Genomic DNA, 27,347 nt, shown 5'->3' with positions numbered 1-27,347 from the left:
CGGCTCCAGTCAGTTCAGCAGCTCCAGGCTCTACAGCGGCTCCTGGTTCTACAGTGGCTCCAGTCTCTACAGCTGTTCCAGGCTCTACAGCCGCTCCAGTCAGTACAACTGCTCAAGTCTCTACAGCGGCTCCAGGTTCTACAGCGGCTCCAGGCTCTACAGCCGCTCCAATCTCTACAGCGGCTCCAGGTTCTACAGCGGCTCCAGGCTCTACAGCCGCTCAAGTCTCTACAGCGGCTTCAGTCTCTACAGCGGCTCCAGGTTCTACAGCCGCTCCAGTCTCTACAGCGGCTCCAGGTTCTACAGCCGCTCCAGTCTCTACAGCGGCTCCAGGCTCTACAGCGGCTCCTGGTTCTACTGCGGCTCCAGTCTCTACAGCTGTTCCAGGCTCTACAGCCGCTCCAGTCAGTACAGTTGCTCCAGTCTCTACCGCGGCTCCAGTCAGTACGGCCGCTCCAGTCAGTACAGCGGCTCCTGGTTCTACAGCGGCTCCAGTCTCTACAGCGGCTCCTGGTAGTACTGCGGCTCCAGGTTCTACAGCCGCTCCAGTCTCTACTGCGGCTCCAGTCTCTACAGCGGCTCCAGGTTCTACAGCGGCTCCAGTCTCTACAGGGGCTCCAGTCTCTACAGCGGCTCCAGGTTCTACAGCCGCTCCAGTCAGTACAGCGGCTCCAGTCAGTACAGCGGCTCCTGTTTCTACAGCGGCTCCTGGTTCTACAGCGCCTCCAGTCTCTACATTGGCTCCAGTCTCTACAGCGGCTCCTGGTTCTACAGCGGTTCCAGTCTCTACAGCTGATCCTGGTTCTACAGCGGCTCCTGGTTCTACAGCGGCTCCAGTCTCTACAGCGGCTCCTGGTTCTACAGCGGCTCCAGGTTCTACAGCGGCTCCTGGTTCTACTGCCGCTCCAGTCTCTACAGCGGCTCCAGGTTCTACAGCCTCTCCAGTCTCTACAGTGGCTACAGTCTCAACTGCGGCTCCAAGTTCTACAGCGGCTCCAGGCTCTACAGCGGCTCCAGGCTCTACAGCCGCTCCAGTCTCTACAGCGGCTCCAGGTTCTACAGCGGCTCCAGTCTCTACAGCCTCTCCAGTCAGTACAGCGGCTCCAGTCAGTACAGCAGCTCCAGTCTCTACAGCGGCTCCAGGTTCTACAGCGGCTCCAGGCTCTACAGCCGCTCCAGTCAGTACAGTTGCTCCAGTCTCTACAGCGGCTCCAGTCAGTACGGCCGCTCCAGTCTCTACAGCGGCTCCTGGTTCTACAGCGGCTCCTGGTTCTACAGCGGCTCCAGTCAGTTCAGCAGCTCCAGGCTCTACAGCGGCTCCTGGCTCTACAGCGGCTCCAGTCAGTACAACTGCTCCAGTCTCTACAGCTGTTCCAGGCTCTACAGCCGCTCCAGTCAGTACAACTGCTCAAGTCTCTACAGCGGCTCCAGGTTCTACAGCGGCTCCAGGCTCTACAGCCGCTCCAGTCTCTACAGCGGCTCCAGGTTCTACAGCGGCTCCAGGCTCTACAGCGGCTCCAGGCTCTACAGCGGCTCCAGGCTCTACAGCCGCTCAAGTCTCTACAGCGGCTCCTGGTTCTACAGCGGCTCCAGTCTCTACAGCGGCTCCAGCTTCTACAGCGGCTCCAGTCTCTACAGCGGCTCCAGGTTCTACAGCGGCTCCAGTCTCTACAGCGGCTCCAGCTTCTACAGCGGCTCCAGTCTCTACAGCGGCTCCAGGTTCTACAGCCGCTCCAGTCTCTACAGCGGCTCCAGTCAGTACAGCAGCTCCAGCTTCTACAGCGGCTCCAGTCAGTACAGCAGCTCCAGTCTCTACAGCGGCTCCTGGTTCTACTGCGGCTCCAGTCTCTACAGCTGTTCCAGGCTCTACAGCCGCTCCAGTCAGTACAGTTGCTCCAGTCTCTACAGCGGCTCCAGTCAGTACGGCCGCTCCAGTCAGTACAGCGGCTCCTGGTTCTACAGCGTCTCCAGTCAGTTCAGCAGCTCCAGGCTCAACAGCGGCTCCTGGTTCTACAGCGGCTCCAGTCAGTACAGCTGCTCCTGGTTCTACAGCGGCTCCAGTCTCTACAGCGGCTCCAGTCTCTACAGCTGCTCCTGGTTCTACAGCGGCTCCAGTCTCTACAGCTGCTCCTGGCTCAACAGCGGCTCCAGTCTCTACAGCGGCTCCAGTCTCTACAGCGGCTCCAGTCTCTACAGCGGCTCCTGGTTCTACAGCGGCTCCAGGTTCTACAGCAGCTCCAGTCAGTACAGCGGCTCCAGTCAGTACAGCAGCTCCAGTCTCTACAGCGGCTCCAGGTTCTACTGCGGCTCCAGTCTCTACAGCGGCTCCAGTCAGTACAGCGGCTCCTGGTTCTACAGCGGCTCCAGTCAGTTCAGCAGCTCCAGGCTCTACAGCGGCTCCTGGTTCTACAGTGGCTCCAGTCTCTACAGCTGTTCCAGGCTCTACAGCCGCTCCAGTCAGTACAACTGCTCAAGTCTCTACAGCGGCTCCAGGTTCTACAGCGGCTCCAGGCTCTACAGCCGCTCCAATCTCTACAGCGGCTCCAGGTTCTACAGCGGCTCCAGGCTCTACAGCCGCTCAAGTCTCTACAGCGGCTTCAGTCTCTACAGCGGCTCCAGGTTCTACAGCCGCTCCAGTCTCTACAGCGGCTCCAGGTTCTACAGCCGCTCCAGTCTCTACAGCGGCTCCAGGCTCTACAGCGGCTCCTGGTTCTACTGCGGCTCCAGTCTCTACAGCTGTTCCAGGCTCTACAGCCGCTCCAGTCAGTACAGTTGCTCCAGTCTCTACAGCGGCTCCAGTCAGTACAGCAGCTCCAGGCTCTACAGCGGCTCCTGGTTCTACTGCGGCTCCAGTCTCTACAGCTGTTCCAGGCTCTACCGCGGCTCCAGTCAGTACGGCCGCTCCAGTCAGTACAGCGGCTCCTGGTTCTACAGCGGCTCCAGTCTCTACAGCGGCTCCTGGTAGTACAGCGGCTCCTGGTAGTACTGCGGCTCCAGGTTCTACAGCCGCTCCAGTCTCTACTGCGGCTCCAGTCTCTACAGCGGCTCCAGGTTCTACAGCGGCTCCAGTCTCTACAGGGGCTCCAGTCTCTACAGCGGCTCCAGGTTCTACAGCCGCTCCAGTCAGTACAGCGGCTCCAGTCAGTACAGCGGCTCCTGTTTCTACAGCGGCTCCTGGTTCTACAGCGCCTCCAGTCTCTACATTGGCTCCAGTCTCTACAGCGGCTCCTGGTTCTACAGCGGTTCCAGTCTCTACAGCTGATCCTGGTTCTACAGCGGCTCCTGGTTCTACAGCGGCTCCAGTCTCTACAGCGGCTCCTGGTTCTACAGCGGCTCCAGGTTCTACAGCGGCTCCTGGTTCTACTGCCGCTCCAGTCTCTACAGCGGCTCCAGGTTCTACAGCCTCTCCAGTCAGTACAGCGGCTCCAGTCAGTACAGCAGCTCCAGGTTCTACAGCGTCTCCTGGTTCTACTGCGGCTCCAGTCTCTACAGCTGTTCCAGGCTCTACAGCGGCTCCAGTCTCTACAGCTGCTCCTGGTTCTACAGCGGCTCCAGGTTCTACAGCTGCTCCAGTCTCTACAGCCGCTCCAGGCTCTACAGCGGCTCCAGGTTCTACAGCGGCTCCAGTCTCTACAGCGGCTCCAGGTTCTACAGCCGCTCCAGGCTCAACAGCGGCTCCTGGTTCTACAGCGGCTCCAGTCTCTACAGCTGCTCCAGGCTCTACAGCCGCTCCAGTCTCTACAGCGGCTCCAAGTTCTACAGCGGTTCCAGGCTCTACAGCCGCTCCAGGCTCAACAGCGGCTCCTGGTTCTACAGCGGCTCCAGTCTCTACAGCGGCTCCTGGTTCGACAGCGGCTCCTGGTTCTACAGCGGTTCCTGGTTCTACTGCCGCTCCAGTCTCTACAGCGGCTCCAGGTTCTACAGCGGCTCCAGGCTCTACAGCCTCTCCAGTCTCTACAGCGGCTCCAGGTTCTACTGCGGCTCCAGTCTCTACAGCTGTTCCAGGCTCTACAGCCGCTCAAGTCTCTACAGCGGCTCCAATCTCTACAGCGACTCCTGGTTCTACTGCGGCTCCTGGTAGTACAGCGGCTCCAGTCTCTACAGCGGCTCCAGTCTCTACAGCCACTCCAGTCAGTACAGCGGCTCCTGGTTCTACAGCGGCTCCAGTCAGTTCAGCAGCTCCAGGCTCTACAGCGGCTCCTGGTTCTACAGTGGCTCCAGTCTCTACAGCTGTTCCAGGCTCTACAGCCGCTCCAGTCAGTACAGCGGCTCCAGTCAGTACAGCAGCTCCAGGTTCTACAGCGGCTCCTGGTTCTACTGCGGCTCCAGTCTCTACAGCGGCTCCAGTCAGTACGGCCGCTCCAGTCAGTACAGCAGCTCCTGGTTCTACTGCGGCTCCAGTCTCTACAGCGGCTCCAGTCAGTACGGCCGCTCCAGTCAGTACAGCGGCTCCTGGTTCTACTGCGGCTCCAGTCTCTACAGCCGCTCCAGTCAGTACAGCTGCTCCAGTCTCTACAGCGGCTCCAGGTTCTACAGCGGCTCCAGGCTCTACAGCCGCTCAAGTCTCTACAGCGGCTCCAGTTTCTACAGCTGCTCCAGGCTCTACAGCTGCTCCAGTCTCTACAGCTGCTCCAGGCTCTACAGCCGCTCAAGTCTCTACAGCGGCTCCAGGTTCTACATCCGCTCCAGTCTCTACAGTGGCTCCTGGTTCTACATCCGCTCCAGGCAGTTCAGCTACTCCTGGTTCTTCAGCGGCTCCAGTCTCTACAGCGGCTCCTGGTTCTACAGCGGCTCCTGGTTCTACTGCGGCTCCTGGTAGTACAGCGGCTCCAGTCTCTACAGGGGCTCCAGGTTCTACAGCTGCTCCAGTCTCTACAGTGGCTCCAGTCAGTACAGCAGCTCCTGTTTCTACAGCGGCTCCTGTTTCTACAGCGGCTCCAGTCAGTTCAGCTACTCCTGGTTCTACAGCGGCTCCAGTCTCTACAGCGGCTCCAGTCTCTACAGCGGCTCCTGGTTCTACTGCAGCTCCTGGTAGTACAGCTGCTCCTGGTTCTACTGCGGCTCCAGTCTCTACAGCGGTTCCTGGTAGTACTGCGGCTCCTGTTTCTACAGCGGCTCCTGTCTCTACGGCGGCTCCTGGTTCTACAGCCGCTCCAGTCAGTACAGCGGCTCCAGGTTCTACAGCGTCTCCTGGTTCTACAGCCGCTCCAGTCAGTACAGCGGCTCCAGTCAGTACAGCAGCTCCAGGTTCTACAGTGGCTCCTGGTTCTACTGCGGCTCCAGTCTCTACAGCCGCTCCAGGCTCTACAGCCGCTCCAGTCGGTACAGCAGCTCCAGGCTCTACAGCGGCTCCAGGTTCTACAGCGGCTCCAGTCTCTACAGCGGCTCCTGGTTCTACAGCGGCTCCTGGTTCTACTGCGGCTCCTGGTAGTACAGCGGCTCCAGTCTCTACAGGGGCTCCAGGTTCTACAGCTGCTCCAGTCTCTACAGCGGCTCCAGTCAGTACAGCTCCAGGTTCTACAGCAGCTCCAGTCTCTACAGCGGCTCCTGTTTCTACTGCGGCTCCTGGTTCTACAGTGGCTCCAGTCTCTACAGCGGCTCCAGGTTCTACAGCTGCTCCAGTCTCTACAGTGGCTCCAGGCTCTACAGTGGCTCCAGTCTCTACAGCGGCTCCAGGTTCTACAGCTGCTCCAGTCTCTACAGTGGCTCCAGGCTCTACAGCGGCTCCAGTCAGTACAGCGGCTCCTGGTTCTACAGCAGCTCCAGGCTCTACAGCGGCTCCTGGTTCTACTGCGGCTCCTGGTAGTACAGCGGCTCCAGGCTCTACAGCAGCTCCAGGTTCTACAACGGCTCCAGTCTCTACAGCGGCTCCAGGTTCTACAGCGGCTCCAGTCTCTACAGCGGCTCCAGTCTCTACAGCGGCTCCTGGTTCTACTGCAGCTCCTGGTAGTACAGCTGCTCCTGGTTCTACTGCGGCTCCAGTCTCTACAGTGGTTCCTGGTAGTACAGTGGCTCCTGGTTCTACAGCGGCTCCAGTCAGTACAGCGGCTCCAGGCTCTACAGCGGCTCCAGTCAGTACAGCGGCTCCTGGTTCTACAGCAGCTCCAGGCTCTACAGCGGCTCCTGGTTCCACTGCGGCTCCTGGTTCTACTGCGGCTCCTGGTAGTACAGCGGCTCCAGGCTCTACAGCAGCTCCAGGTTCTACAGCGGCTCCAGTCTCTACAGCGGCTCCAGGTTCTACAGCGGCTCCAGTCTCTACAGCGGCTCCTGGCTCTACAGCGGCTGCAGTAAGTACAGCGGCTCCTGGTTCTACTGCGGCTCCAGTCTCTACAGCGGCTCCAGTCTCTACAGCGGCTCCTGGTTCTACTGCAGCTCCTGGTAGTACAGCTGCTCCTGGTTCTACTGCGGCTCCAGTCTCTACAGTGGTTCCTGGTAGTACTGCGGCTCCTGTTTCTACAGCGGCTCCAGTCTCTACGGCGGCTCCTGGTTCTACAGCGGCTCCAGTCAGTACAGCGGCTCCAGGTTCTACAGTGGCTCCTGGTTCTACAGCGGCTCCAGTCTCTACAGCGGCTCCAGTCAGTACAGCGGCTCCGGTCTCTACAGCGGCTCCTGGTTCTACAGCAGCTCCGGGTACTACAACGGCTCCAACAACAGTTACAACAGTGGCACCAGGTACTACCCCAACTACATTAGCCATTGTTCACAGCTTCTTCAACAACAATACCTGTACTCACATGATGCTTCTTTTCATTTCAAGATCCCTGTAATAAAAACCGTTGTGGCAGAGGAAGCACGTGTGAGGCTCGTGCTGATCAGACCTTTATATGCTTGTGTCTGCCTGGTGATAACTACAACAACGTTAGCAAACGTTGTGAGAGCGGTAAGCATTTGTTTGGTACTACCACTATGAGGTCAGTGCTGCATGGGTAGTGACATAACTAAGACGATGTAATCCCACCGTGTAGGGCAGTAATGTGTCTTTGGGATGTAGGAAGATTATTAGTATTACTTGGTGTTGATTAAGGCAGTTAGTTTTAATTACCTCAGTCTCATTTAAGTCTAATCAGCTTTTGGAAAAGAAACTCTTCTTTGCTGACTGAAGCTCTTAATGGCAGGGTTTAGGCTAGCTACACATTTTCCCGTTTACAGTCACAATGCTAACCTAATTACACGGAGGAGAATTTAAAACTAGACATGAAACAACTATTTTCTGAAAATAATAAATAAATAAATAATTTAAGTGTACATCTGTCTTACTGTGGTGTTTTCTTGTTTTAGCCAAAGCTTTCCCTGGACAATTACAACTGCCTGAGATAGTTTATGAGAACAGTATGTCAGACAAGGCATCACCAGCGTTCAAAAGAGCTGCAGACATTATTACAGAAGAGGTGAAAAATACATTTTCTCTCTCTATCTTTCAGTTATACTGACATCTTGATTCATTCTAATAAATGTACAACACTTAGGTATCAAACCATATACCTGTGTTGTCAGATGATGACCTAAATAAAATGACATTTTCTTTCTTCCAAAACACAGCTGGACAAAAGTTTGGGATCTGATCCTACTTACCTTGGATGTATAGTGCTGGAACTCAGGTAAGTTTTGAGTATAGAATTAACCATCTATCTATCTTGAACCAGTTCACTCAGATCCTACTGCACTTAATAATTACCATCATTAAGAGTGATTTCTGTCCCTATAGGCCAGTCAACAACATTAGATTAAGGGCTACGATCGGGGTCAATGCGTCTGTAGACCTCATCTACTCACCAGAGTCCACAGTTTCATCATCAGAAGTTCAACAGATGGTGAAGAATGCCACAGCATGCACCAACTGTCAACTGGCAGGGGCAACTTTTACTGGTGAGTTAATTACCTGGATCTAGTCCAATCATTAAGTACTTCAATGGTAAAAAAGTATCAGAATAAAACTCAAATACTCAAGACTGATTTGTTCTCAGGTCTATCTATCTATCTATGTTTTTTGTTTCTTTGTTTAGTACTTGTTTTGTTATCTATGGCAGCATATAATAAATATTCTATCAAACAGAACAGTAGCTTAAGAACTACCATTGCAGTACAGTTTATTTAATGATTTTATTAGGATTACATCAAAAGGAATCGTGAATTGGCATTCATTTCAGAAACCATGGAAAGCATGTGGGATTTAAATGCAATGTTAATGTTTTTTGCAAATTTTGTTCTAGATGTTTGAGTGAGTTTCATTAAAATGATCTTCCTTTCCCTCCCTTGAATTAAAGATGTAAACCTGTGTGAGAGGAACCCATGTGATGTAGCCACCACAAGATGCTCTCCACTAGATGGAACTTTCAACTGCACCTGTCTGGGAGACTATGTTCCGTCTGACCACAGTACCAGAATGTGTCTTGGTGAGAGGATTTAGTTTTAGATTTTTAAATGTCTGAAGAGTGTGTTAATGTTTCTTTGACCAAACAACAAACTGACTTTTGAATGTTTTATATTTTTGCAGCTTGTCCCAGTGGACAAAAAGCAGACAATTCTGTGTGTGTCAAGTAAGTGCTTCTATCTATCTATCTATCTATCTATCTATCTATCTATCTATCTATCTATCTATCTATCTATCTATCTATCTCCATGAGTGATAAAGTCATTTTCTTTGTCTTTCAGTTGTCCATTTGGTTATTCTGGTTTTAACTGTAATGAAAGTGAGTATACAGCACATGATTAACAATGATGAATGAATAATATAGCCCTGTGTTAGGCTGTGTTACTGTGTGCTGTGATACTCTGATACTGACGTCCTCTACGTTGTTGTTTATTAGCATGGATGCTCGCCCTGGTGATCGTCGGCTCCGTACTCGGTGCACTGCTCCTCATAGCCCTCGTTCTACTGCTGTGAGTTTTTCACCTACATGCCCACTTTCACACATCATGCCATGTTTCTCTTTCCCTCATGTGGCACACTAATACACACCTTTACCTATTATGGCATGTTAACTGCTGTGTGTACCTTTATAAATACAGTTAATGGGAACAATTACATTGGAATCCAACAAAATGAACCACGATGAATCACAATAATACAGTTGACTTTAATATATATTTTCCTTTAATGTTGTTAGGTTGTTAAAGAAAAAGTCGAAGGCAAACAATACTGCATTCGACAGAGAGTCCTACGTCAACCAGCCTGCTCCCAAGGCACCAATGATCAATGGCAACTCAGTCAACAGCCAGACTTCAGACTCGGGTAATGGCTTGGCCAATGGCTTGGCAGCTTTTACCAAGACTGGGGTTCTTAGACTCCCACGGGCATCGGTCAACGACAGCTGGAACAGCAGCACCAGCAGCACCAGCAGCACCAGCAGCACCAGTAGCAGCAACCCGGAGATGACTGACAGCAACAGCCAGGAAAACTTGTTTCCTGTGGGGAGGAACTCAGTGGGTATTCCCTCTGTCAGTGTGTAAAGAAAATGTGTCTGTGAAGGTTATGAGTTATCCAGGTCATGTTATATTCAAAACATGCTAAAGAAAGGCAGCTGGACTCACTGAGTTTCGTCGTAGTCTTCAGCTCTAAGGGACTGACGGGGAGTTGGGGTTTAAATAGGAACGGGTGTTACCCATCAGAAACTCACATGACTAGTGTCTGCCAGCTCGTCAGGAAATTATTCAGCTGAATCCACCTACACCTGAAGGACAGAGGACAGTCCTTTGAAGACAACATCCACATTTTAGCCAGAGAAGACAGGTGGTTTGAAAGAGGAGTAAAGGAAGACATCTATGTCAAATTGGAGAATCCTTCTCTGAACATGGGGAGGTAGACTGAGATATAATCTGACAACAATCTAAAACACAGAGCCTCTGTGTTTTAGATTGATGTCAGATTATAGATTATATAGAGGACAGGGTCAAACAGTCTCCTCCAATGACAGGTAAGTATCTGGTCGTTAACAGGCTCTAGTCATGTGACTTTCTGATGGGTAACACCCACAGATGTTCCTATTTAAACCCCAACTCCTCCACCAGTCCATTAGAACTGAAGACTTGGATGAAACGTCTTCAAGAAACTCTTTTAGTCCAGTTGCCTTTCTTTAGTGTTTTAAATAAATGTGAAGAAAATAACATATTAGGAAGCTCAATCTTACAATCAGCTGAGTTTTCATCTAGCTCTGTGCTTCCTTGGCCTATTCACTCAAATGTCTCTGACTCTTTTGTTTTCTACTGCAGTTGGTGAACAACAACCACCGTGACAGTAACGCATCCACTCAGGCTCCATCCCAGAACAACCCCTATGATCAGAGCCAGGGCTACGACAACCCTTACTACATGCAAGACAATGAAAATTAACCACAAACACTATCATGACCCCATTACGACCTTGTTTTTTGTCCACATTTTGTTTACGTTCAATGACTAATTAAATGAGTGAAATACAGATTTCATTTTTCCACATCATAGAGTATTTAATTCATAAAAATATTTATATGCGTACATTAAAAGATTTTCTTTCATAGAGAACGCATGTTGCCAGTTTTTGTGTTTAAAATATATTTTACATCCTCAGGGGGAATACTTGAATGAAATTTGATTTTTGGTTTTATGAATATGAGTATTTATCCATCTATATGAATATAAAAAACATACCCGTTCTATTGTTGTTAAGAACTACTTCTGTGTTAATCTGTGCAGTCACTGGAGATTTATGCGCTATGCTTTGTGTCAGGGTCCAAAAACACATGGACCTCACTGTATATGTTTCAGTAGAAAAAAACTCCACAACATGTGACAGACAAAACCTTTTGCTCATGTATCTCCCGTCATCAGATGTTCCCAAGTCTTAAGTTTCCTTTCTGCTGAAAGAACGTTGACACTTTGTATTTTTGCCAAAGCAATATTCCTTTGCACTATAAAGCTCTTGGGCGTAATTGCTGCAACAAGGTCAAGTGTGAAAAGGTAATAAAGATTCCAGCTGCATATCTTCAGTTTGTTTTATTTTCGATATGTCGATGTCTCGATAACTTATATAAGCCTAAACATGCTACACTGGACCTTTAACTTCTCTTTTTTAGTGTTCTACTGCTTCAGTAGAAAATGATTAACAGAGATATTAAATATTAATCTAATATGTGATCACGCACACAAATCGCACATTTGTACCTTGTACAACAGGACTAAGATTTATCATATGGGAGGTGCATATAATTTAAGAGGTACTACACACACAAGTTTTTATTTAACAAGTACAGCAGTATATAAAACCATGCAGGCTACTGCTATGTGCATATCACACTTTCATTTAGACTTAGTTCTTTCTTAGCAATTACACACTGCTCAAAAATATGAAAGTAACACTGTGAAAACACATCAGCTGGAGTACTTGGAGAGAATCCATGCAGACACAGGGAGAACACACAAACTCCACAGAGAAAGACCCCAGTCAGCCCATGGATTAGAACCCAGAACCTACTACTACATTTTACTGTAATTAGATTGCATCAACTAAAAATGTTCCACCACCACCACCAAACTGGTCCTGCTGAACAATGTTTCAGGCAGCATAACGTTCTCCACGGCTTCTCTGGACCCTTTCACGTCTGTCACATGTGTTCAGGGTGAAACTGCTCTCATCTGTGAAAAGCACAGGATGTCAGTGGAGGATCTGCCAATTTTATTGTTCTATGGCAATGCCCATCGAGCTCCAAGGTGCAGGGCAATGGAGCACAGTTCCCACTAGAGGGCGTCAGGCCCCCAGGCCTCCCTCATGAAGTCTGTTTCTGATTGTTTGGTCAGAGACATTCACACTAGTGGCCTGCAGTAGGTCGTGTTGGAGGTTCTCTGGCAGGGCTCATCCTGTTCCTTTTTGGTCCAGTTGATGGATTGAGGACCTTCTATGGCCCTGTCCAGTTTTTCTAAAATAACTACCTTTCTCCTGGAATCTCTTCTATGGTCTTTAGGCTATGCTGCTAGTCACAGCAAAACTTCTGGCCATGGTATTGATGTGCCATCCTAGAGGAGTTAGACTGCCTGTGCAGCCTCTCCGGGAACTGCCTACATAGTGCCGCTACATGAGGCATTGCCGTGCACCAGGAGGAACCCAGGACCCACTACACACCAGCCCCAGTAACCCAATAACTAATGGCAGTCATGGGGCCAGCCTGCTCTCATCTGTGAAGAGGACAAGACATCAGTGGTCGCTCTGCCAATTCTAGTGTTCTATGGCAATGCCTGTCGAGCTCCAATGTGCAGGGCAATGGAGCCCCGCTAGAGGGGGTCAGGTCCTCATGCTACCATAGTGACACGGACCCTAGACAAATCCAAAACTAGTGAAGAACTGTCAGAAAAGATGAAGAGGGAAAAAATATCAGTGGTCCTCCACCTGTAAAACGTTCCTATTTTGGGGGTCGTCTCATTGTTGCAGCTCTAGTGCACCTGTTGTTAATGTTATTAAAACCAAAGCAGCTGAAATTGATTAACAACCCCCTCTGCTACTGAACGTACCAGATCAGTATCCTAGATGTTTAACTGACTTGATGCTAAACTGATATGTTGTATGTGGAGGCTGATATTTAAAATACCTCAAAGTCTATATTCAGTCTGTCTTCAGCTATGAGCAGCACTGACTTCCTGTCAAACTGTTACACAAATATGAGTAGTTACTTTTTCTTGCTGATGCAGACAACATACCAAGACGTAAAAGTTAATCTTAGATGAAGTTTATGTAAAGGAGTAAAGGAGCAAGCCATAAAAAGCTGTATTACTACTCCATGTCACATTACTGAACTGCCTCCCAATCCCAAAGGCGCTGTCTTCATCAGTCTTCGTTTGGGTTGAGAGAGCCAGGACACAGATTTTAGCATGAGCGTACGCGGTTTGTCAAACTAACACCTGAGCTGAGAAAGACAAGAGGAGTATTAAATTATGGGTAGTGAAGGTCTTTACCTTCTATCTCTTGCACTGCTGCTGTGCCAAGGGATTCAGCTTGGTCAAGGTAGTTGCAAACTCTTAACCCCTTAATGCCTGAATTGATTTTTCAATTATATAAAGAAATTAATTATTTGTGTTTTTTCTTACCACTCCGACCGGTCCTACGAGAAACTAGTGCTTGCAATAGGTTCCTAGGAATTTTTTGAATGTGCACAAACCATAATGTTCTCATACCTAAAGCCAATAAGGATGAAATAACAGCAATCAATGCACTAAGTAATGATCAGGGTTTGGGGATTTATGTGTAATCTCATGGGTCCCATCATTGCAAAGCTGTGTTCTCCAAAATGTAAAATTGTAAAATGCACTTTTTTTGTCCTGTTTAATCAATTTGGACATCACACATTTAAATGTAACTCACTGAATTATACCAAACAATGTAAATAATATAAATTACCACTCTGACCATAACAGATCCATGATATTTAAACTAATCTGTGTTTTCTGCAGGACAATGACAGCAATGGACAATGCATTGACAAAGACTGGAGGTGTGAAGGAACTAAAGACTGCACAGATGACTCTGATGAGCTGAACTGTCATGTTTCATCTGATCACTGGACGAACAGAAAGTACAGAGGAAAACAATCACAAAGGACCCAGGGTTTACATCGTTTCAGATTGTTTTAATTTTACAAATTCACCAACAGACATATCAGGTGTATAATAGCTTCTTGGAAGTGGGAAGATTAAAGTCTGCAAGAAAAACCCAACAAAGACAAAGAGTAGTGAAGTATAAGTAGAGAATCAAGTCCAGGCATGTTGTTGTTTTTTTTACCTATTTACCTGTTTCCTCGTTCTCTTGTGTCAGCGCCTCCATCATGCTCCTCACAGGAGTTTAAATGTGTGACGAGCGGTGAATGCATCTCACTGGGATTTGTCTGCGATGGGGAGGAAGACTGCATCGATGGCTCTGATGAACAAAGAACCTGTGGTACGCAGAGTGAAGGTTTATGAGCTCAATGATGGAAAGGTTATAAATAAGAACTTTTCTTTTGAAAGACGTATGTATGTGATGAAAACCCCTTTAAATTACACCATGTAAATATTTATTACATCAGTCAGAAGCTTTAAGAACATCACAGAGAATGAAACAGATGCCTGTTCATGTTTAGTAGGAATTTGCTGAACCACTAGATGGCCACATCCTGTCAGTATTCAGGGTAGGCACTTCAGTTGTAAAGTACAAATAGAGTTATGCAAAAATCAACTTAATGCATCAATTTCTTATATATTAACAACAACATGCTTAAGATGAGAACTGTCAGGAACTTAAAGATCTCCAGATCAAGGTTTCATTTCAATTCACTGCTTTACTTCCCATTCCATGATCTTGTAACCAAAGCAAATAAGGATGAAATAATGTGAATTAAAGCTCTAGGTAATGATCAGCTGGAGCGACTGTGTGGTGGAAATCGTATGGTTTCATCCAGATTAGCACGTTCTGAGCATTGCACTGCTTCCTCAATTAATTACCAACTGGAACACATGGTTTTCATCAGGTTTTAGTATAATAAGTGTAACATGAGTTTTATTTCATGAGGGACTGTTTGGATGAAACCACAATGTCAAAGATTTACATTACTGCAGCTCAGATCTTATAGAAATAGTTTGAAAGACACTTAACTGTATGTCAAAGTATTTATTATTTATTTTATTTGTCATTGAAATTTGAATTGAAATAATTTTTCATTTGTCCTCAAGTGATCATTTTGTGTTGTTTCTGAACAAAAACTTTTATTGTCTAGCGGTATCACACACCACTACTGGATAGTTGGATAACAAACTGGATAACGAAACTAACTAAAGAAAAGTGTTTGACCGTTTGAGTTTGATGTTGAAAGTCTGACCTTACCTCTGACCCCGCTGACCCCTTTTTCTTTCACTACAGCTTTTCACTTATTACCTCAGCCCCTACTACAATGAAAACAACTGAACTCTAGCAAAAGAAGTTCCTTCAGGATTAATGTAGTTTTATCTTCTCTTAGCTGCACATACAGCTGTGGCACAAGGCAGTACATCAACAGTGGCTCCACCAACAACACCGACTACAACAACACAGCACAGCCTCAAAAGCATGGAAGAGATTCCAGGAGACAGGCAGTTACTCTCTGAGAGCTGGACAGGGCTGTAGAAGGTCCTCAACCCATCAGCTGGACCAAGGACGAACAGGATGAGCCCTGCCAGAGCCCTCCAACACAACCTCCTGCAGGCCACTAGTATGAATGTCTCTGACCAAACAATCAGAAACAGACTTCATGGGGGAGGCCTGGGAGTCTGACGCCCTGTAGTGGGGCTTGTGGTCACTGCCCAGCACAGGTGAGAGTAGTTTCACCCTGAGCACATGTAACCCCCTGGTGGTGGGTCAGTGATGGTCTGGGGAGGTGTATCCATGGAGGGACGCACAGGACTCTACAGGCTGGACAACTGCCCCCTGATCTTGTGCCTGAGTGTTTTGTCTTCTCGTTCACCCCAACCTGATTCTTGAACAAGCCACAGATAAGGATATATACCAAGATTCTTTGTCTAGTCTTTTGCCTCCTTAGGAGTGATTTTTTTGTTCAGTAATTCTTGAGTTTTTTTAGTTAGTCAGTTTCCACCGTAGAGTGCAGTTTGCCTCCTTTAGGGATGATTTTGGGTTGTGTATTTTTGTTTTCTCAAGCTCTCTTTTGAGAGAGTGTTTTTTTAAACTAATAAAATCTGCCTTTTTTAGAACCGTCTTTGCGACTGAGTCCTGTATTGTGTCCTGGCCTGACAAATACCACTGACTGGTGGGGATGGGCAGAACGAGGCTTTGTGAAACAACGAAACGTTCGAAGCAATTGCGCCGGAATTGTGTCGAGGCTTCCAAACAATCCGACACACGTAACTCCATGGTGACATCTAGTGGCCTGTTTTGCTAACATCACATTTTGACCATGAAGCACAACTGCTTCAGACAAAGAATATAAATGGCCGACATGGAACGCGATGTTTCGTCAACCGCCAGGTGGTTCAGTGGTTAACTCACATGCACTCGGCCTAAAAGGCCGAGGTTCGATTCCCTGCTGATGCTTAAAATGTCTGAACTAGTTTATCCCTAGGGTAAATTGAGCATTTTATACATATCTGCCAGTTACAGATGTTTTGTTATTTCAGTTTCATAGTAGGCTATATTATCCTTTGGGATATACTCAAGAAAAATGTTACAATGGTTTTAAAATGTATGCTTATGGCCCAGGCTTTTTTTTGGGGGGGGGAACATGTTGTAGGGAAATAAAGGATAAATGAATGAAGCAGGTTAGACTAATCAGGTTCAACATGGGAAAAATAAACAACAACACATTTGTATGTCAACATAAATTTTTATTTAAGGCAACAAGGCAACATTTATTTATATAGCACATTTCATACCATGGCAGTTCAAAGTGCTTTACATAAAAGAGAGATGTCATATATACATCAAAATAAAATCAATTGGGTAATACTCTAGTTAATAAAAATACATACATATCATATCCATAAAAGGCATAAAATTTAAAAGATAAATAAATAAACAGATGGAAATAAGGAAATGGGAAATCAAATAAGATAAAATTATGGAAAGGCAAGAGAGAAGAAGTAAGTTTTTAATTTTGTTTTAAAACAATCTGTTGAGGGTGCGGTCTTGATGTGTTCAGGAAGCTGGTTCCAGAGTTTGACTGCATATGAGCTAAATGCGGCTTCACCACATTTAGTTCTGGTAGTTGGTGGAACCAGGAGTAGTCTCTGTTGCGACCTGAGTGACCTTGGGGGTGCGTAGTGGTGGAGCAAGTCTTTTAGATAGATGGGGCTACTACTATTCAAAGTTTTAAAAACAAGAAGCAGTATTTTAAAATCGATTCTGTGATTCACAGGGAGCCAATGTAAGCGTCTGAGTAGTGGTGTGATGTGATCTGTTCTTTTAGCTCTCATTAGGATCCTTGCTGCTGCATTCTGGATTAATTGTAGTTGTTTGATGATTTTCTTGGGGAGGCCTGAGAAGAGGCTATTACAATAATCAAGTCTGCTTGATATGAAAGCATGAATTAGTTTTTCAAGGTCTGTTTGTGTCATTAAGTCCCTAAGTTTGGCTATGTGTTTTAAATGATAGAAAGCTGATTTCGTAACTGTTTTAATGTGGCTGCTGAAGGAGAGGTCCCTATCAATTTGGACACCTAGGTTTTTTACCGTTGTTTTTACTTGAAAACCTTTGGTGTTGAGAAAAGAGGAGATGTTAAACCTCGTGTCTTTATTTCCAAAAACAATCACTTCAGTTTTTTCTTTATTCAACTGGAGAAAATTCTGACTCATCCAGTTGTTAAGATCACTAATGCAGCTAAGCAATGTTTCAAGCGGGCTAATATCATTAGGTGAGAGAGCAAGATAGAGCTGAGTGTCATCAGCGTAGCTATGGTAGGAGATCTGGTGTTTCTGTATGACCTTTCCAAGGGGAAGCATATAAAGGTTGAATAATAGAGGGCCCAGGATGGATCAGCACAGGGGAGTGATAGAAGAGGTCCAGTTACCTATCGAGACAGAAAAGTTTCTATCTTTAAGGTAGGAGCTGAGCCAGCTAAGTACAGTGCCGGAGAGCCCAACCCAGTGCTCTAGTCTATTTAAGAGTATGGTATGATCTACCGTATCAAATGCAGCACTGAGGTCCAGTAGGACTAGGACTGATACCTTGCCTGCATCCAGGTTGAGGCGTAAATCATTTAAAACTTTGATCAGTGCCGTCTCAGTACTGTGATGGGCCCGGAAGCCTGACTGGAAACAGTCAAGACATTGATGTGATGTTAAAAAGTCATCAAGCTGGGCATAGACTATTTTTTCAATTATTTTGCCAATAAAAGGCAGGTTTGAGATTGGTCTATAGCTGTTATACGCGGAGGAATCAAGAGTTCTCTTTTTTAATATGGGCTTTACTAGTGCAGTTTTTAGGGACTTAGGAAATACTCCAGACTGCAAGGATGAATTTATAATTGTGAGCAGATCTGATGAAAGAAAGGGGACGACAGATTTAAAAAAGTTGGTAGGAAGGGTATCAAGACAGCAGGTGGCAGAGCTAAGTTTGTTTACGGTTTTGCTTAAAGTTTCTATGTCTACTGGAAGGAATTGGGACATTTGGCCCTTAGGACCCTTTGGTGTAGGTTGCGAGTCTAGCCCGTAGGTTGTGTGTGCATAGAATGAGATGTTAGATCTGATTTGGTCAGTTTTGGCTTTAAAGAATGAGGCTAACTCATTACATGCATTAACCGAGAAAAAGTGAGATGGAAATTGTGAGGGAGGGGTTGTCAGTTTCTCAACTGTAGAGAATAGTACCCGGGGATTGTTCATGTTTTTACTGATGATGTTGAAGAAAAAAGATTGTCTTGACTTGCGGATCTCACTGTTGTATGCATAGAGTTTTGCTTTATATTCAGTGTAGTCAGATGGATGTTTGTGTTTACGGCATCTTCTCTCCTTCTTTCTACAGTCCTGCTTAAGGACTTTAACGGAGGGGTTAAGTAGCCAGGGAGACTTGTTTTTGTTGGTGGGCGCCTTGGTCTTTAGGGGTGCAATGTTGTCCATAATGCAGACCATTTTCGCATTGAAATGGTCAAATAGGTCATCTGTTGTACAAGATGACTGTTTGGTGGTGGGTAGGAGTAGTGCAGGGTAAGATATGAGAGCCTGCTCAAATTGGGTAGTGGTACTGGCGTTAATCATGCGCCTCTTGATCAGCATGTGCCCATTTTGAATTGGAGGGGGGATAGAAACAGAGAAGAATACACAGAAATGATCAGAAATAGCCAGATCTTGAACAGTAGTTGAAACAGTAAGACCTTTTGTTATTACTAGGTCAAGAATATGACCATGGGTGTGTGTCGGTTGTGTAACATCCACCCCATTACACTTCCGGGTTGAAGTGTTTGCGCTGCACGCCGGATCGTTATCGCGTCCCGAGACTATTTTAGCGGTTTTTGTCCCACAAATCGAAGGTGTTTTTAGTGGATTTTACTTCTCGTTTAGTTCACTATCGCAGTTCTTCCAGATTCGCAGAAATCGCTAGCTGTTTAACCATACGCTGTTTGATACTACCTCCGGCTCAGCCTATTAGCTGCGCCAGCTAAGCTAACCGCTACCAGCGCTCAGACCAACAGACAGCACTTAGCTAACTGCAACACCAACATTTCAGCATCGGCTGGGAGGAACTACAACTTTATCCATCTGATCCACTTACCGAAGCCGAATCAACGCAGCAGGCCCAGAAATGGGCCTCTGCCGGTAAGTACTGATCCCTCCTACACTCCACTGGTACTCGCTGCTAGCCTGCAGTAGAGTCTGTTGCTACCTCACGCTATCGCACCAAAGACCTCCTTACTGGCCACAGCTTTTCCCCAGGAGGACCTACAACTTTAACCATCTGATCCACTTACCGAAGCATCTGATCCACTTACCGAAGCCGAATCAACGCAGCAGGCCCAGAAATGGGCCTCTGCCGGTAAGTACTGATCCCTCCTACACTCCACTGGTACTCACTGCTAGCCTACAGCAGAGTCTGTTGCTACTTCACGCTATCGCACCAAAGACCTCCTTACTGGCCACAGCTTTTTCCCCAGAACCCTCCACCCCTGGACGAGTCATGCCGCCACTCACCTCATCTCCAGGATGCGACAGTTGTCTCCACAAGTCACAGACCATCTCTGAGCTGGAAGGCAGAATCTCTGCTTTACATCAAATTATAAATGAATCAGAATTCATGGACTCCATGTATCCTGGTGCGACTGCATTGTCAGTCTCAAATGACTCTGTTGTCGTCCTGGGCAAGAAGTCTGCACCTCTACCAACTGAAGAACTTGATAAAACTGTCCCCGCTGCTACCACTGATGTCTCTGCTGACCACTGGGATCACCGAGGAGCCAAGCCAAAGGTTCTACTGGGACCAACCTCCACCCCCGGCGAATGGACCGTTGCCGGCAGAGGCAGACATGGTGGAAAACTCCTCAATCGCCCCCACCCAGCTAAAGCCCGCAAATTGTCCACGTCCAACACGTTTTCCAGCCTAGAGGAGCAGGAGCAGGACCTCCCTTTGCCCCCATCATCTCTTGCCCTGGAGTCTGAAGGCCCCTCCGCTGTGTCTCCACTCTCCGCTGTCAGGCCCGGCTTTCCCATCTCTCCCGCTGCCCGCTCCCGGCGGCGCTCCTCAGCAAAAATACACTTTACCCCTTGCCCCAAAATCAGGCCGCCGACTAAGCCCCTGTCCTCTGAACATGTAAAACCATCTTCACAAAATTACCCCGACTCCTCACCGTCATCGTCGGCCATCAAACACTCCATCTCCCACGCCACTTCTCCTCCTCCAGCGGCTGCCCCAACTCCTCTTTTCCCTCCGACGGCGCTGATTCTCGGCGACTTGCTGGTGAGAAACATCCGTTTCTTCAATGCCATTACCCACTGCATTCCCGGGGCCACAGCTGTTGATATCCTGAACAAACTTCCCAGTCTCTTAACGTCACTTCCATCGTCCATCACAAAGATAATTGTCCATGTTGGCACATGTGACACCAGTCGTCGGCACTCGGAGATTACCAAAGCCAATTTCATTCGTCTGTTGGATCTCCTCAGCAGCAGCGGAAAATCCATTTTCATCTCCGGCCCTATCCCCACGTCGGGCCGCGGCCCTGGGCGTTTCAGCCGCCTTCTTTATCTTCACACCTGGCTGCAGTCAATGTGCAGCTCATTCAAGATTAACTTTATCCATAACTTCGACGCTTTTTGGTCCCGCCCCTCTCTTTTTTCACCCGACGGCCTCCATCTGAAAAAATCCGGGAGTCGCTTGCTAGCAGCTAACATACAGCATGCCGTATTATACCAGCTGTCCATCCGTGCGTGACCACGATCATCATTACCATCACCTGGCCTCTTAGCGCCTCCACCCCCGCCCACCCAATACAACCGAGCACCTTTGATTAGTGCCGACGCCCTCTCGTGGAAGGATGTTCAAACTACCCATCCTCCGTCTTTTCATGGCTACTCTTCCTCGCCCTCCTCTCTGTGTGAGTCAGCAGTTACTACTGATCTCACTAGCGCCCCCTTTAGGCCATCTTCGGGCAGTACATTCCCTATCCACACCATTATATCCTCCAGGAGGCCAGTTTTGTCTTCATTTAGACGATTTTCTGTCAACCCCTACAATCTTGCAACCCCTTACACTCCATAAAGCTGACAAAGGCCCCCCTGGACTACCCTACCTCTAGAAATGCGCAGTTTGGTTTACTTAATGTGCGTTCTCTAAATAGAAAAGCACCTTTTATCAATGATGCCATTACTGATGCTGGTATCGATTTACTATGTTTAACTGAAACTTGGCAAATACCAAATGATTATATTTCATTGAATGAAGCTACTCCGCCTGGTTATGAGTTTGTTGCTAAGCCACGTTTAACTGGCCGGGGAGGTGGCCTTGCTGTGGTCTTCCGCTCCAGCTATAGGGTTGTATCTGTGCCCGTGCAGGATTATTCATCATTTGAATGTCTTGCCTTGAAATTCACTGGCGGTTTACCGCTCCTCTTATTGCTTGTTTACCGGTCTCCAAAAATGTCTTCTGTTTTTATTAATGAATTTTCTGAGGTACTCTCATCTGTTAGTCCTATGTACTCATCCATCCTGGTGCTTGGTGATTTTAATATACATGTAGATTCTGGAAACTGTAATTTTGCTGAACAATTTATGAATCTGTTAGACTGTTTTGACCTTATTCAGCACGTTGATTTCCCTATCCACTCAAAAGGCCATATATTAGACCTTGTCTGCACCGCTGGCATCACGCCAACTAATGTGTGTCCTAAAGATGTCTCTGTGTCCGACCATAGAGCCATTATGTTCAATCTTGCTGTCCCTGAGCCTCTCCATCGCCAACGTGCCTCTCGCTCCATCACATACAGGAACACAAAGAGCATTACTACAGCTGCTCTGTTAGACACTCTACATTCACAACCTATCACAGAGTCATTGGATGCTTGTCTTGATGACTTGGTCCTGCTGTAAAACACACATCTTGCTGACTCTCTCAATCTCCTTGCACCCCTGAAGACACGCCTAGTCTCCTTCACTCACTCTGCCCCATGGTTTACACCTGAGCTCCGTAAAATGAAGGCGGCTGGACGTCAACTAGAGCGACTTAGTCGGAAGACTGGCCTAACTATCCATGCCCTGGCGTACAGTGACCATGTCTCTACCTACAAGGAGGCTCTAAATCAGGCCAAGACCATGTATTACACCACCATCATTGACAGAGGCCAAAACAACCCGAGAGCCCTCTTCTCTACTATTAATAAGCTCACCCAGCCCGCCAAATCCTTCCCACTTACCCCATCCACTCAACTCTGTTGTGAATTCCTTGACTTCTTCCAAAGCAAAATTAGCTTGATCTACAAACAGCTCCAGACTACCCAGACCACCCTTGATGATGTCCCCCCCTCCCCCTGTGCAACACTCAACAGATCCTTTTCTACCTTTTCACTTCTTAATGAACAGGATGTCTTTGACCTTGTCAATAAGTCTAGACCCACCACCTGCCTTCTTGACCCTATGCCCACCTCATTGGTCAGGGCCGGCCTACCTGCCCTCTGCCCTCTCTTGACACAAATAATAAACTCCTCCCTCTCTCTGGGCTCTGTTCCTCTGCCTCTCAAAACAGCAGCCATCACTCCTGTTTTAAAAAAGCCTGGGGCAGCCGCAGAGGATTATAAGAACTATCGGCCCATCTCTAACCTCCCGTTTATTGCAAAGCTCCTGGAGCGCACAGTTGCCAGCCAGCTCCAACAGTACCTCACATCCCATGGCCTCTGGGAAAAGTTTCAGTCTGGCTTCAGGGCCATGCACAGTACTGAGACTGCCCTGGTTAAGGTTGTCAATGACCTGCTATTAGCTGCTGACTCAGGCCATGTCAGCATTCTCATTCTCCTTGACCTCACAGCTGCTTTTGATACTGTTTGCCACAACCTCCTACTCACTCGGTTAGAGACCTTGCTTGGTGTCACTGGTGTTCCATTGGCCTGGTTTAAGTCATACCTCACTGACAGAGAACAGTTTGTCTCAATTGGGAATTTCAGATCTCCAAATTCACCCCTCTCACATGGTGTCCCCCAGGGCTCTGTCCTTGGCCCCCTGCTGTTTTTAATCTACGTCCTTCCCCTGGGCCACATAATACAACATCATGGGCTCAGTTTTCACTGTTACGCAGATGACACCCAGATTTACATTCACACCAAGCCCGCTCACATACTATCATCATCCAATCTGGTCAACTGTCTAAATGCCATTAACAACTGGATGACTCAAAATTTCCTCAAACTCAACCAAGATAAGACTGAAGCTATTCTCATTTCCACCCCTAACATTCTAAAAAAAACTTGAACATCTGCAGCTATCTATCCCCGGCTATTTCACTACAACCTCTGCTGAAGTTAGGAATCTGGGCGTAATCCTTGATCCTACTCTCTCATTTGAGTCACATATCAAAAGCATCACCAGGGTGTCTTTCTTCCACCTCAAAAGCATCTCCAAACTCCGGCCCTCCCTTAACGCATCTACAGCAGAAACCCTCATACATGCATTCATCACATCTAGGCTCGACTACTGCAATGCTCTACTGTGCGACATCCCAGCTAAAACCCTAAACAGGCTGCAGTATGTCCAAAACTCCGCTGCAAGGCTACTCACCCGCACCAGGTCCTGGGATCACATTACTCCCATCCTCCAGCACCTGCATTGGCTTCCTGTCCACTACCGCATTCAATACAAAATCCTTCTCTTAGTCTACAAATCCCTACACAATCTGGCCCCATCTTACCTATCAGATCTCCTTACCCCATACTTGCAATCCCGCACCCTCCGCTCTACAGACGCATGTCTTTTAACAGTCCCCACAACGCGTCTTCGCTCCATGGGTGACAGGGCCTTCAGTGTGGCAGGTCCTAAACTGTGGAATGACCTGCCGCTCGTGATGCGCCAAAATACATGTATGTCCACTTTTAAAACTCAATTAAAAACACATCTTTTTAGCTTAGCTTACCTGTCAGCCCCCTGATCTCTACTTGCACCGCCTCTTTTATTTTATTTTATTTTCCCTGTTTTTATCTGTCCTCGCTTTGTGCTCAGTGTACTGTTGTGTGTGTCTGGGGGTGTTTTGTGTTTTGTGTTCCTTGCCTATACCTACTTTGTACAGTGTCCTTGGGTACCTTGAAAGGCGCTTCTCTAAATAAAATGTATTATTATATTATTATTAACATGCTGGGTTAAAGCAAAGATGTCGAGTAAGGTAATGAAGTCCTTAGTGTAATTGTTGTTGGGGAGGTCAATGTGGAGATTAAAGTCACCAGTTATAATGAGGCAATCATATTCAGTGCAGATGACTGATAGGAGATCACTGAATTCATCCAAGATAATACGGACTGACAGCTTGGGGGGTCTATAAATAGTCAGTAGTAGGATTTGTGGAGGGCCCTTGATGACAGTACCAAGATATTCGAAAGAGGAGAATTCATCAAAAGAGAGTTGTTTGCACTGGAAGGTGGATCTAAAAAGGGTGGCTAGTCCACCTCCTCTTCCATTAAGTCTAGGTGCATAAGTAAAAACAAAGTTGGGGGGGGATGCTTCGATGAGAGTGGTTTCGGAGCTATTGTGGTCCAGCCACGTTTCAGTTAAAAGAAGAAAGCCTAAGTTGTGTGTGGAGATAAGGTCATTAATTAGAAAGGACTTATTGGCTAGAGATCTAACATTCAGCAGTGCCATTTTAGTTATTGGTGTGGGTGTGCTATGGGAAGTGACAGGAGATAGGAGATGTTTAGGCACAGGTAACAGATTAGCAGTATTTGAGTAAGGTGCAGGTTGTATGCGTTTTTTCAATCTTGGTCTGATTAAGACTGAGATAGGGAGGGAATGAAAGACGTCAGCCTGGCCCTCGTGCTTATAGTGCGGGGTTGTGGATGAGAGGACGAGGGGAGGGTCAGGCTGATCAGTGGGTCTAGTGAATGGGGCCATATTAGTTGTATTAGTTGCAACAGGAATGCAAGAGTTATTTACAGAGTTGAAACCAAAGCTTGCAATTGAACTGGAGCAACCAATTGGAGAAACCTCAGGGTAATTACTGGGAGAGCCAATAAGAGAGACTCTAGGAGAGACAGTAGGATCGGCACCAGCAGGGCCCACGTGGTCAAGGGCGGAGGTTCTAAAAGAGGCTGGGTCAGATCGCTGGGCCTGCTGGGAAAAATGTCAATTCGAACAAAAAGCAATAAAATAAATAAAATTCATGGTCAGTCTCCTTGTTCCCTTCCTGTTTGGATGTAGCCCATCAGATTTAAAAAGGTCATGTCTGGACCAGAAGGAGTCAAAATGGTTAACAAAACCAAGGCCAGTAGCAGAGGAAAAATTTTTCATCCACAGGTGTAGGTTGAAGAGACGGCTGAAACGCTCAGAGCTGCCGTGCAGGGTGGGAGTTGGTCCAGACAGGACACAGCGCCTCCCCAGGCTTTCGATTGTGGAGGAAAGGGACTCGAGCTCCGCGTGCAGTTTTGAAGATTGTCAAGACATTACGTCATTTGTGCCAGTATGAGCTATAACTGTGTTAATGGAAGGATGAAGGTCAAGGAGTACAGGAATGAGCTCAATAAAATCAGATGTTATACCACCTGAAAGACAGTAGGTGATAGCGCCCGGGAGTTGGACAAATCTGACAATCGAGTCGCCAATTATTAAAAGTTCTGGTTTTTCAGTTCCCAGGTTGTCCTTGTAAGCAGCTAGTTTCGGGTTGAGAAGCTTGGGACACCTTGATGAGACAGGAGAGCACAGGGGGGCGTGGCAGGTGACTGCCTTGACCACAGTTTGTGTGGGGGGAGGTGTCGGGACAACAGGTGATCTGGATGAGGTAGTGGGGTGCTCGACTGCGGTTAGCGGTGGAGAGGAGGACGCTTCTGCAGGCACCGCAGGAGGACGCCGTGTGGGCCGCGGCTGCAGGGGCGAAAGACGGGGACGTTTGAGGCACGGAGATGCCAGTGGAGGGGATGCTGAGTCTGAGAGTGAGGAGACACTGACGGGCGAGGAGCGCTTTCGGATTCGCGTCATACTGCGTGCAGGAGGTGGCGAGACTGGCTCAGAGGGTAGTTTTGCCAGAGGGGCGAAAAAGTTTGCCAGAGTGACATCATTGACGCCGGTGCCAAATGGGTCGTAGAGAGGCAGAGAGAGCTTTTTTTGGCCTTTAACGACACAGGCCCAGGATGGAGTGGAGGTTGAGCCGGGAGCGTCGTCAGGAGCCGGAGCCGTTATTTAAGAATAACAGTTGAATAGCAGTCTTGGCATTTAATCTGTTTCTTGTTTTGGAGTCTCTATATGTCGCTATATGTCGTTATCTCTCAAAATCTCTCTCCTCAAAAAACCCACGAAGATAGGATGTGTTTGAATGACTTTTAAGCATTGTGGGACTTGGCTAATTACTCGGCTCGGCAAGTGTGCCACCAGGTGAAACCAGTTTGAAACACCACGAAGCCTCACTTAGCCATGGTCACGTGACATGGGCGTTTTGAACCACACTTCGAAACACTTTTCAAAACACTTGCGTTTCGGAAGCTCGACCCTGTTTCGAAACGTCAGCTTCGAGCGTCACACCCCTCCTGACTGGCCCCATACGCCTCACCCAATGACAGCTGGGATATGCTCAAATTTCTCTGTATTCTATTGAGGAATTTAAAGAACTAAGTCTATACTTAGTTAGCTGATTTATTCTATATTTATTTTTATATTTTTATACTTTACTGTTTCTGCTTGTCTTGCACCGGGACCAGGGTAACTAATTTTGTTCCACCTCATGTACCAACGTGTGTAATGATAATAAAAACTCCTTGAATCCTTGTATCCTTGAATAAATCAAAGTGTGATATGCACATAGCAGTAGCCTGTATCGTTTTATATACTGCTGTACTTGTCAAATAAAAACTTGTGTATTATTTCTTAAATTATATGCACCTCCCTTATGACAAATCTTAGTCCTGTTGTACAAGGTACAAATGTGCGATTTGTGTGCGTGATCACATATTAGATTAATATTTAATATGTCTATTAATAATTTTCTACTGAAGCAGTAGAACACTAAAAAAAGAAGTTAAAGGTGCAGTGTAGCACGTTTACGCTAAGTCATTAAGATATCATCTTATCAAGAATAAAACAAACTGAAGATATGCAGCTGGAATCTTTATTGCTTCTTCACGTTTGACCCTGTGGCAGCGATTACGCTCAAGAGCTTTATAGTGGAAAGGAATAGTGCTTTGGCAAAAATACAAAGTGGTCAAAGTTCTTTCAGCAGAAAGGAAGCTTAAGCTTTGTGAACGTGTGATGACATGAGC

The sequence above is a fragment of the Chelon labrosus genome (assembly GCF_963514085.1).
Source record: "Chelon labrosus genome assembly, chromosome: 19".
NCBI lineage: Eukaryota > Metazoa > Chordata > Actinopteri > Mugiliformes > Mugilidae > Chelon > Chelon labrosus.
The sequence above is the reverse complement of the archived record's forward strand: the minus strand, read 5'-3'. Positions refer to the sequence as shown.